Source organism: Arachis hypogaea, chromosome 18 (genome assembly GCF_003086295.3).
Source record: "Arachis hypogaea cultivar Tifrunner chromosome 18, arahy.Tifrunner.gnm2.J5K5, whole genome shotgun sequence".
NCBI lineage: Eukaryota > Viridiplantae > Streptophyta > Magnoliopsida > Fabales > Fabaceae > Arachis > Arachis hypogaea.
Window position 1 is genome coordinate 99,044,432 of NC_092053.1, and position 9,909 is coordinate 99,054,340.

Below are 9,909 nucleotides of genomic sequence, written 5' to 3' on the forward strand. Positions count from 1 at the left end.
TGAGGAATTATAGGTGTTTCCATAAGGTTCACCCATGTAATTCACCTCTGCTATTGCAGGGTTCTCAGGATCATAAGCTTCTTCTTTAGAAGATGCCTCTTGAGTACTGTTGGATGCAGCTTGCATTCTATTCAGACTCTGAGAAATCATATTGACTTGCTGAGCCAATATTTTGTTCCTTTGAGGCGTCTCATTACTTATAGGATTCCTCTCAAAAGTGTACATGAACTGGTTATTAGCAACCATGTCAATGAGTTCTTGAGCTTCTGCAGGCGTTTTCTTTAGGTGAATGGATCCACCTGCAGAAGTGTCCAATGACATCTTAGCTAATTCAGACAGACCATCATAGAATATATCCAGGATGGTCCATTCTGAAAGCATGTCAGAAGGACACTTTTTGGTCAGTTGCTTATATCTCTCCCAAGCTTCATAGAGGGATTCACCTTCTTTCTGTCTGAAGGTTTGAACATCCACTCTAAGTTTGCTAAGCTTTTGAGGGGGAAAGAACTTGGCTAAGAATACTGTGACCAGCTTATCCCAAGAGTTCAGGCTATCTTTAGGTTGAGAGTCTAACCATATTCTAGCTCTGTCTCTTACAGCAAACGGGAAAAGCATGAGCCTGTAGACCTCGGAATCAACCCCATTGGTCTTAACAGTATCACAGATCTGCAAGAATTCAGTTAAGAACTGAAAAGGATCTTCAGATGGAAGTCCATGAAACTTGCAGTTTTGTTGCATCAGAGAAACTAGTTGAGGTTTAAGCTCAAAATTGTTTGCTCTAAGGGTAGGGATTGAGATGCTTCTTCCATGTAAATTGGAATTTGGTGCAGTAAAGTCACCAAGCATCTTCCTTGCATTGTTATTATTTTCGGCCATGTCTCCTTCCTTTTCAAAATTTTCTGTCAGATTTTCTCCAGAGAGCTGTGCTTTAGCTTCCCTTAGCTTCCTCTTCAGAGTCCTTTCAGGTTTAGGATCGGCTTCAACAAGAATGTTCTTATCCTTGTTCCTGCTCATATGAAAAAGAAGAGAACACAAAAGAAAATATGGAATCCTCTATGTCACAGTATAGAGATTCCTTATGCAAGTATAAGAAGAGAAGAATATAAGAAGGAGAAGAAGAAAAACTCGAACTCAGATAGGGAAATGGAGTTCGAATTTTTGGGTGAAAGAGAAGTGTTAGTAGATGAATAAATAAATAGAAGGAGATGAGAGAGAGAGAATTTCGAAAATTAATTAAAATAAAAATAAAATTCAAAGTTAAATTTCGAAAATTGAAAATTGAAAATAAATTAAATTAAAATTAAAACAATTAATTAATTAAAAAAGAATTTTGAAAAAGAGGGAGGTGATTTTCAAAAATTAGAGAGAGAGAGTTAGTTAGGTAGTTTTGAAAAAGATAAGAATCAAACAAAAAGTTAAGTGGTTAATTGAAAAAAATTTGAAAATCAAATTTGAAAAGATAAGAAGTTAGAAAAGATTTTGAAATTAAATTTTGAAAAAGATGTGATTGAAATTCATTTTGAAAAAGATTTGTAAAAGAAATTTAAAAAGATTTGATTTTAAAAATTAAAGTTGATTACTTGACTAACAAGAAACAAAAAGATTTGATTTTAAAATTTAAAGATTGAACCTTGCTTATCAGGCAAGTAACAAACTTAATATTTTTGAATCAATCACATTAATTGTTAGCAAAATTTTCGAAAATATGAAATAAAGATAAGAAAAAGATTTTTTTGAAAATCAATTTGAAATTTTCGAAAATATGAAAGAAAAAATGAAAAAGATTTAATTTTTGAAAAAGATTTGAAAAATATAGAATTTTTAAATTGAAAATTTGATTTGACTCATAAGAAACAATTAAATTTTAAAAACTTTTTTACTAAATCAAACCAAATTTTTGAAAATTTATGAGAGAAAAAGGGAAAGATATTTTTTTGATTTTTGAATTTTTAATGATGAGAGAGAAAAACATGAAAAATGACACATAACATAAAAATTATGAATCAAAACACACAATGCATGTTCAAGATGAACACCAAGAACACTAATGTCATGATGATCACCAAGAACTTATTTTTGAAAATTTTTAAGAAAAGACAAACATGCAAGACACCAAACTTAGAAATTTTCAATGCTTAGACACTAACAAATTGAAAATGCATATGAAAAACAAGAAAAGACACAAATCAATAAAATGTGAAGATCAAACAAGAGAATTCATCAAGAACAACTTGAAGATCATAAAGAATGCAATGCATGAATTTTTGAAAAATGCAAGAAACATAGAAACATGCAATTGACACCAAACTTCAAAATTGACTCTAGACTCAAACAAGAAACATCAAATTTTTTGTTTTTATGATTTTACTAAATTTTTTTGGTATTTTTCGAAAATTAATTGGAAGAAAAAAAATAAGGATTTCAAAATTTTTAATAGGAATTCCAGGAATCTTGCAATGTTAGTCTAAAGCTCCGGTCCAGGAATTAGACATGACTCACTAGCCAGCCAAGCTTTCAGTGAAGGCTCCGGTCCAAAACACTAGACATGGCCAATGGCCAGCCAAGCTTCAGTAGGACATTACATGCATTGAAGTGATTAGTTGAACCCTCAGTCCAAAAGAATTTAGACATGGCTTTATAGCCAGCCAGGCTTCAATACATCTCATGAAACTCTAGAATTCATTCTTAAAAATTCTGAAGAAAAATGTATTTTTTTTGAAAATTTTTATTTTTATATAATTTTTTTCGAAAATAAGAATAATAAAAACTAAAAGCTTAAAATTAAAATAAAATTACCTAATCTGAGCAACAAGATGAATCGTCAGTTGTCCAAACTCGAACAATCCCCGGCAACGGCGCCAAAAACTTGGTGCACAGAAATCATGACGGTTCATCTTCTTTGGTAACGGCGCTAAAAACTCAATACGCACGTTCATAATATTAGCTCTTTGTCACAACTTCGCACAACTAACCAGCAAGTGCACTGGGTCGTCCAAGTAATAAAACTTACGTGAGTAAGGGTCGATCCCACGGAGATTGTCGGCTTGAAGCAAGCTATGGTCACCTTGTAAATCTCAGTCAGGCGGATTCAAATGGTTATAGAGAATTTATAATTAAAACATAATTAAAATATAAAATAGGATAGAGATACTTATGTAAATCATTGGTGAGAGTTTCAGATAAGCGTGTAGAGATGCCTTCGTTCCTTCTGAACCTCTGCTTTCCTGCTGTCTTCATCCAATCATTCCTACTCCCTTCCATGGCAAGCTGTATGTTAGGCATCACCGTTGTCAATGGCTACATCCCATCCTCTCTGTGAAAATGGTCCAATGCGCTGTCACTGCATGGCTAATCATCTGGAGGTTCTCGATCATACTGGAATAGGATTCACCCTCCTTTTGCGTCTGTCACTACGCCCAGCACTCGCGAATTTGAAGCTCGTCACAACCATCCCTTCCCAGATCCTACTCGAAATACCACAGACAAGGTTTAGACTTTCCGGATCTCAAGAATGGCCGTCCATGGGTTCTAACTTATACCACGAAGACTCTGATTAAGGAATCCAAGAGATACTCATTCAAGCGAAGGTAGAACGGAAGTGGTTGTCAGGCACACGTTCATGGTTGGGAATGATGATAATTGTCACGCTCATTACATTCATATTGAAGTGCGAATGAATATCTTAGAATAGGAATAAGCTTGAGTTGAATAGAAAATAGTAGTAATTGCATTAATTCATGAGGAACAGAAGAGCTCCACACCTTAATCTATGGTATGTAGAAACTCTACCGTTGAAAATACATAAGAACAAGGTTCAGGCATGGCCGAGAGGCCAGCCTCCAAAACGTGATCAAAGGATCAAAAGATAATCCAAAGATGAACTAAAAATCATAAGATGTCTAATACAATAGTGAGAGGTCCTATTTATATCAGACTAGTTACTAGGTTTACAGAAATAAGTAAATGATGCAGAAATCCACTTCTGGGACCCACTTTGGTGTGTGCTTGGGCTGAGCTTGAAGCTTTCACGTGGAGAGGTCTTCCTTGGAGTTAAACGCCAGTTTATAATGTGTTTCTGGCATTTAACTCTTCTTTGCAACCTGTTTCTGGCGTTTGACTCTAGAATTGGGCAGAGAGCTGGCGTTCAATGCCAGTTTGTGTCATCTAAACTCGGGAAAAGTATGGACTATTAAATATTACTGGAAAGCCCTGGATGTCTACTTTCCAACGCAATTGAGAGTGCACCATTTGGAGTTTTGTAGCTCTAGCAAATCCATTTCGAGTGCAGGGAGGTCAGAATCCAACAGCATCTGCAGTCCTTTATTAGCCTCTGAATCTGATTTTTGCTCAAGTCCCTCAATTTCAACCAGAGAATACCTGAAATCACAGAAAAATACACAAACTCATAGTAAAGTCCAGAAATGTGATTTTTAATTAAAAACTAATAAAAATATAATAAAAACTAACTAAAACATACGAAAAACATACTAAAAACAATGCCAAAAAACGTATAAATTATCCGCTCATCACTATGTTATTGACAAGGAACAAGAGAAAAGGGATCATCTTCGTGAATTCATACTTCACAAGAAGCTAGCTACAGGTGGGGGTAGTGGAGACCCTTGAAGTCGAAGGTGTGGTTGAAGAATTAGTGAAGGAAGACATCAAGGAGGAGTCTTATTTTGTCTTAGAGCAAGAGGAGGCCCAAAAAGTGGAGGTAGGAGAGACCCTTGCAAATGAAGGAGTAGTTGAAGGGAGTTATCATGGAAAGGAAATCATCAAGGAGGAGTACGATTTTTTACTAAAACAACTAGACAAAGCAGCAATTATTGAAGAGGAAGAAGAGGTTGCAGACTTAGGAGATGCTGAACCCCCATGGGAAAGTCCAGTCATAGAGTCTCCTTCCAAGATGTTTGATGTTGATGTTGAGGAAGGTGTACAACCTCCAAGGCATATCCTGGTTGAAGACTCTGAAGAGGTTGATCAAGAGATGGAGATTAAAGAAGAAGAAGCACAACCCCATGCCCTTGGTAAGTCATGAAGAAGAGTTTGAATTGGAAGAAAGCTACCAAGAGGAAGAGGTTGAAACTGATGAAGCTTGCGAAGAGGTGGAAGTTGAAAAGGGAGAGCACAAGGGAATGGAGCTTGAAACCACCTTGCCAAAGTTGTTGGAGACCTCTCCCCAAAGCCATTACCATCCAATACAACATTCAAGTGGGTAAAATTCTTATCCTTGACCTTTACTTTCCCACTTGAATATGGTTTACTTGAGACAGATGGTCAGCTTAGAGCTCATTGTGGCTTTAAGAGTAAGAGAGAGATGGTTAGTGGTTGGCAACACAATCCTAGGTTCGTTGTGATTGGGAGCTCAAGGTCTAAATGCAAGGGTTGGTATAGAGCTCAAATGAATAGGTCTAGGAAGCTGTTTGGATGCGTTAGTGAGAATTCAGATTGCTTACCACCTAGATGGAATCATCATGTTCCACTTGAAAACGGGTGCAAAAACAAGATTTGGGATCCAGGCATACATGAGGATCGACTTTGGGAGCTCAAAGCTTGTGAAGAACTCCATCAAAGCTTGGGGAATGTATCTGGAATTGATAGAAAATGTTGGAAGTCCAAGCATTGGTGGAAGTTTCAAGATGAGTTCAAGCACAAGCCACCATGACACGGAGCTCACCAAATGTCCAACTTAAGCACAATAACTAAAAGTGCTAGGTGAGAGACAACCCACCATGGTATAATCGTTCTTTTTAATTCTTAATCTTATTTTATTTTATTTTTACTAGTGTTCATTCATAATTTCTGCATATTCACCTGCATTCTGCATTTTACATTCTACATACACATAAAAAAAGGGGGGCAAACCACGCGTGCGCGTAGGCCACGCGTGGGCGACGATAGCAATCTCGCCCCCTATCCAACGAACAGAAAGTTGTGATGGAATCGTGTGGCTGGTGTGCTCTGCGCACAATTCGACCCACGCGTACACGTCTATGACGCGTGCGCGTCATCTGCCACAAGTGAAATCCACGCGTACGGTTCAAGCACGCGCATGCGTGGATAGGGAAATCAGCATAAATAGCACATTGGACAGAAAGTTGTGCTGCCCCCACGCTGGAACTGTGCTAGAGGCACAAGGTCATCCACGCGTACGCATCCCTGACACATGCACGTCCTTTTGCTTCCAAGACCACCCACGCGTACGCGTCACATGGCGAATACAGTTCTCATGCGCACGCGTGCTTTGTGCGCGCACGTCGCGTCCCGACTTTTCATTCCCTTCTCCTTTCTTCCTTCATTCTTCTTATTGCATTTAATTACTTTTCTTTCTTCAAAAATTTTTCTCTTTCATGCTTAGTTATTTATGGTTTCTTTTTCATTCTTTTCTTTTTCTTCATGCATTTTTATGTTGGTGTTGGAGCTTTAATTTATTTGGATCTTATATTATTATACTTGAGCTTGTGGATATCATCAAGAGTGATTTGACAATTAATATTAATTTTTGGATTGCATGCATGTTGGAATTCTTAATTTTCCTAGCATATTTTACATGCATACCAAGTGTTTATGAAAAACCCGTATAGCATTATGGATTCTTACTTATTTTATCCTTCCACTCTAATGCCTGTTTTTCACAAAACCCTTCCAATATTTTATTAATTAAATATAATTGTCAATACACACGTTATTGTTAGTTTGTTACGAGTGATAATACATTTTGGCTTTTAATGCTTGATCTATGCTACTCATGCCTTTGCCAGCATGCCAATAAATATCTTGCATTTAATTGCCTCAATTTATCATGCTATATTTTCATTGATGTCCCAATTACATGGAGTTGCGACCATGTATTAACGACATTCTTCTTTACCATGGCATGATTATCACTCGTACTGCCCTCTTCCTTGCTCTATCCCTTTGAATTCATGCCCCTTTTTCTTCTCCCTTTTCAAGATGGCCACCAGGAAAGGTACAGAGAGAGCCTCTAACAATCCACCGGTGAGGAGTGGAAAGAAAAGTACAAGCACCTTCAACAAATCAGCTACTCCTTCAGATACTTCAGAGGTTGGACCGGCCAGACCGGCAGGAAAAATAAATGGAGCGCCGTAACAAGCGCCAATTTACATACCTCAAGGAGCTGATTGTTGGCAACCACCCACCTGAGGAAGACCCAGACACTCTGGACTCCACCTTACCTACCAGCACCGGGAGCCATGAACGCCCCGACAGTGGAGATGCTGTTACCAGCCCCCCTTTTGTCCTGACTGATGGCACCGAGGACGGTGCCAAGCTTTAAGTGTGGGGAGGTCGGTCAGTACTTGAATTTCAGAGGTAAGCTCTATCTCTTAACACCAACATTTTAGTTTTTCTTTTGTCTTATAGGACAGATTGCATAGTAATAAATGTTTGCATGTATGTTCTACTTGGTTGAAAAATAATAAGTTTCTTTTTAAGACGCTATTTTTGAAAAATATCACTAATTTAAATCAAAACTTTTTTGTTAAACTTGTTTGAAGATTGTAAATTAGAACATGAATTATAGCTAAAAAAGAACACACATCCTGTGAAATTTTGAGCTTAGTTACATGGTTACATTATTTAACCATAATATTTTTCCTTGTGTGTTTTCTTCTCTATGATTGCAATCTATGCTTTGCTCTATTCTATATGTCCATTCTTTAGTGTATTTACATGCTTGCATATGATTGATGCCATTAATTGTTATTAGCTCACTTATCCCAAATAGCTTACCCTTTCAATTACCTTTGTTTACCACTTTGAGCCTTTTAACCCCCATTTGTTCTGTATTTTACCACATCACTAGCTTTAAGCAGAAAAAAAAATTAATTATCCCATTGAATTTTTGGTTAGCTTAAGATAGAGATTGTGTATCAATTAAGTGCGGGAAACTGTGGGAACTTGGGTTGATGAAAGTATACAGTGTTTCATTGACAAAATATTGGGAATTTGGGTACCTACTCATGTGAAACCAGAAAAATTAAAAATCCGTGTGCATTGATAAGTTATATTTACTTTTTCATATATAAAAAAACCCAAAAATATTCAATTAAATAAATAAATAAGAGGACAAAATTACTCCAATGTTAAGCTAATGAAAAAAAATCAATGCATATGTGATACAAATTAAAAGAAAAGTTGATGCATGAGTATGAGATGAAAAAGTGGGAACTCTGGGTAGTTAGGCATAATTTTAAAGTTATATAGAGTATATGTGTGCTTAGGTGAGAGCTTAGGTTAATCAAAGATTCAGTTTATAGCTCACTTGGCCATACATATATCCTCACCCTTACCTTAGCCCCATTACAACCTTGAAAAGACCTCATGATGTTTGCATTGGTGCATTAAATATTTGTTGATTGGTTAGATGAAGAATAAAGTTTTAGAAAGCATGATTAGAGAAGACTAGAGTGGACTACCCTATACACTTGAGAGGTTGGAGTGCATATACACTACCAGTGAGGGTTCAATGCTTAATTCTATGTTCCCTGCTTTCAAGAGCTACATTCTTACAAGTTTACCTGTCTTTTATTGTATGATTTGAATTAGTGGAATTTGATCTATATTTGTCTTGGAGAATTTGTTTATTTTTAACCAAGTAGATAGAAACATCTTAGCATATAGTTGGATTCATATACATAGGTTGCACTGCATTGCATGAGTCTTACTTTTTCCTACTCATTTATTTTATCTCCTTGAGCTTAGCATGAGGACATGCGAATGTTTAAGTGTGGGGAGTGATGAGAGGAATTTTGTGTGTTTAGAATTCACAAATGAATTCTCGTTGCAATATAGTTTCTAAACCAACATCAATCCTTTCATACAAAAATTTGTTTGTCACAAGTAACAAACCCATAAATTTATAAACCGAAGTATTGAACCTCGGGTCGTTCTCCCTAGAAATTGCAATAAAGTGTCTTGTTATTGGTTATGAATTATGTTTTGGGGTTTTTGAGATAATGGACAAGAAATGTAAATGCAATGATAATAAACTAACAACTAGAAAAGTCTTGGCAAGGTTTGGTGGTCAAGGATCTCTATCCTAATCACTAACCACAACATGAGAATTGGCAAGGACCGACCCCACTAAGTTAACCCCTAACTAATAGTAGAGGAAAGTCAAGTGAGCTATGTCAACCCAAGTCCATAAGTCCTAGTTCTCCACCAAATCAATTAGTGAGATCTAGCGTTAATGGCTCCCAATCGTCAATTACTTGGACATTAGCAACTCAAGAATTCCTAAGTTACCTTCCCAAGCCAAGAGCATAAAATTCTACCCTAAAATCCTTCCAAGCATTTCATCAAACACTTGGAAGGCATAAAAGAAAAGCATATTAAATTGCAAGAACTAAAGGAATCTACAGCTACAAAAGTAAGAGATTAACAATAGAAAGGCAAAATAATAGAAAAGTAAACTCATAACTAAAAGAAGCATTTTAACAAACACATAGAAGGCAATAAAAGTAAACAACATGAATTGTAAGAATTAAAGAGAGATCTAACTAGAATAGCAATAGATCAACAATAGAAAAGGAAGACAATTATGAAACAACAAAGAACTTACCAATTTCATTGAAGAAGAAATGTAGATCCACAAAGAAAAGTTCATAAACTACAACTAACAATACAAAGAAATTACAAGGGAAGAAGAATTCTACAACTACAAGAGAACAATTAAGGAAAGAAAAGGAAAATTAGAAGAGAGAAGAAGAACTAGATCTAGATCTAAAACCTAATCCTAATTCTAGAGAGAAGTGAGAGCTTCTCTCTCTAGAAACTAACTCTAAACTAATCCTAATGTGAATAATGGTGTGAATGATGTGTTCCCCTTCAATCCTTGGTCTTTTAAAGCTTTTTCTGCCAAAAACTCTGCTCCAAGTGGGGCCA

At 36.3% G+C, this 9,909-nt stretch overlaps 1 non-coding gene across 1 annotated transcript; it reads left to right on the forward strand.

Moving 5' to 3' along the window:
• The first annotated feature begins 375 nt into the window (after positions 1-375).
• LOC112774006 (small nucleolar RNA R71) lies at positions 376-483 on the forward strand. Its single transcript, XR_003188521.1, has one exon. It is a non-coding gene; the product is annotated as a small nucleolar RNA R71 (small nucleolar RNA).
• The last annotated feature ends 9,426 nt before the right edge of the window (positions 484-9,909 follow it).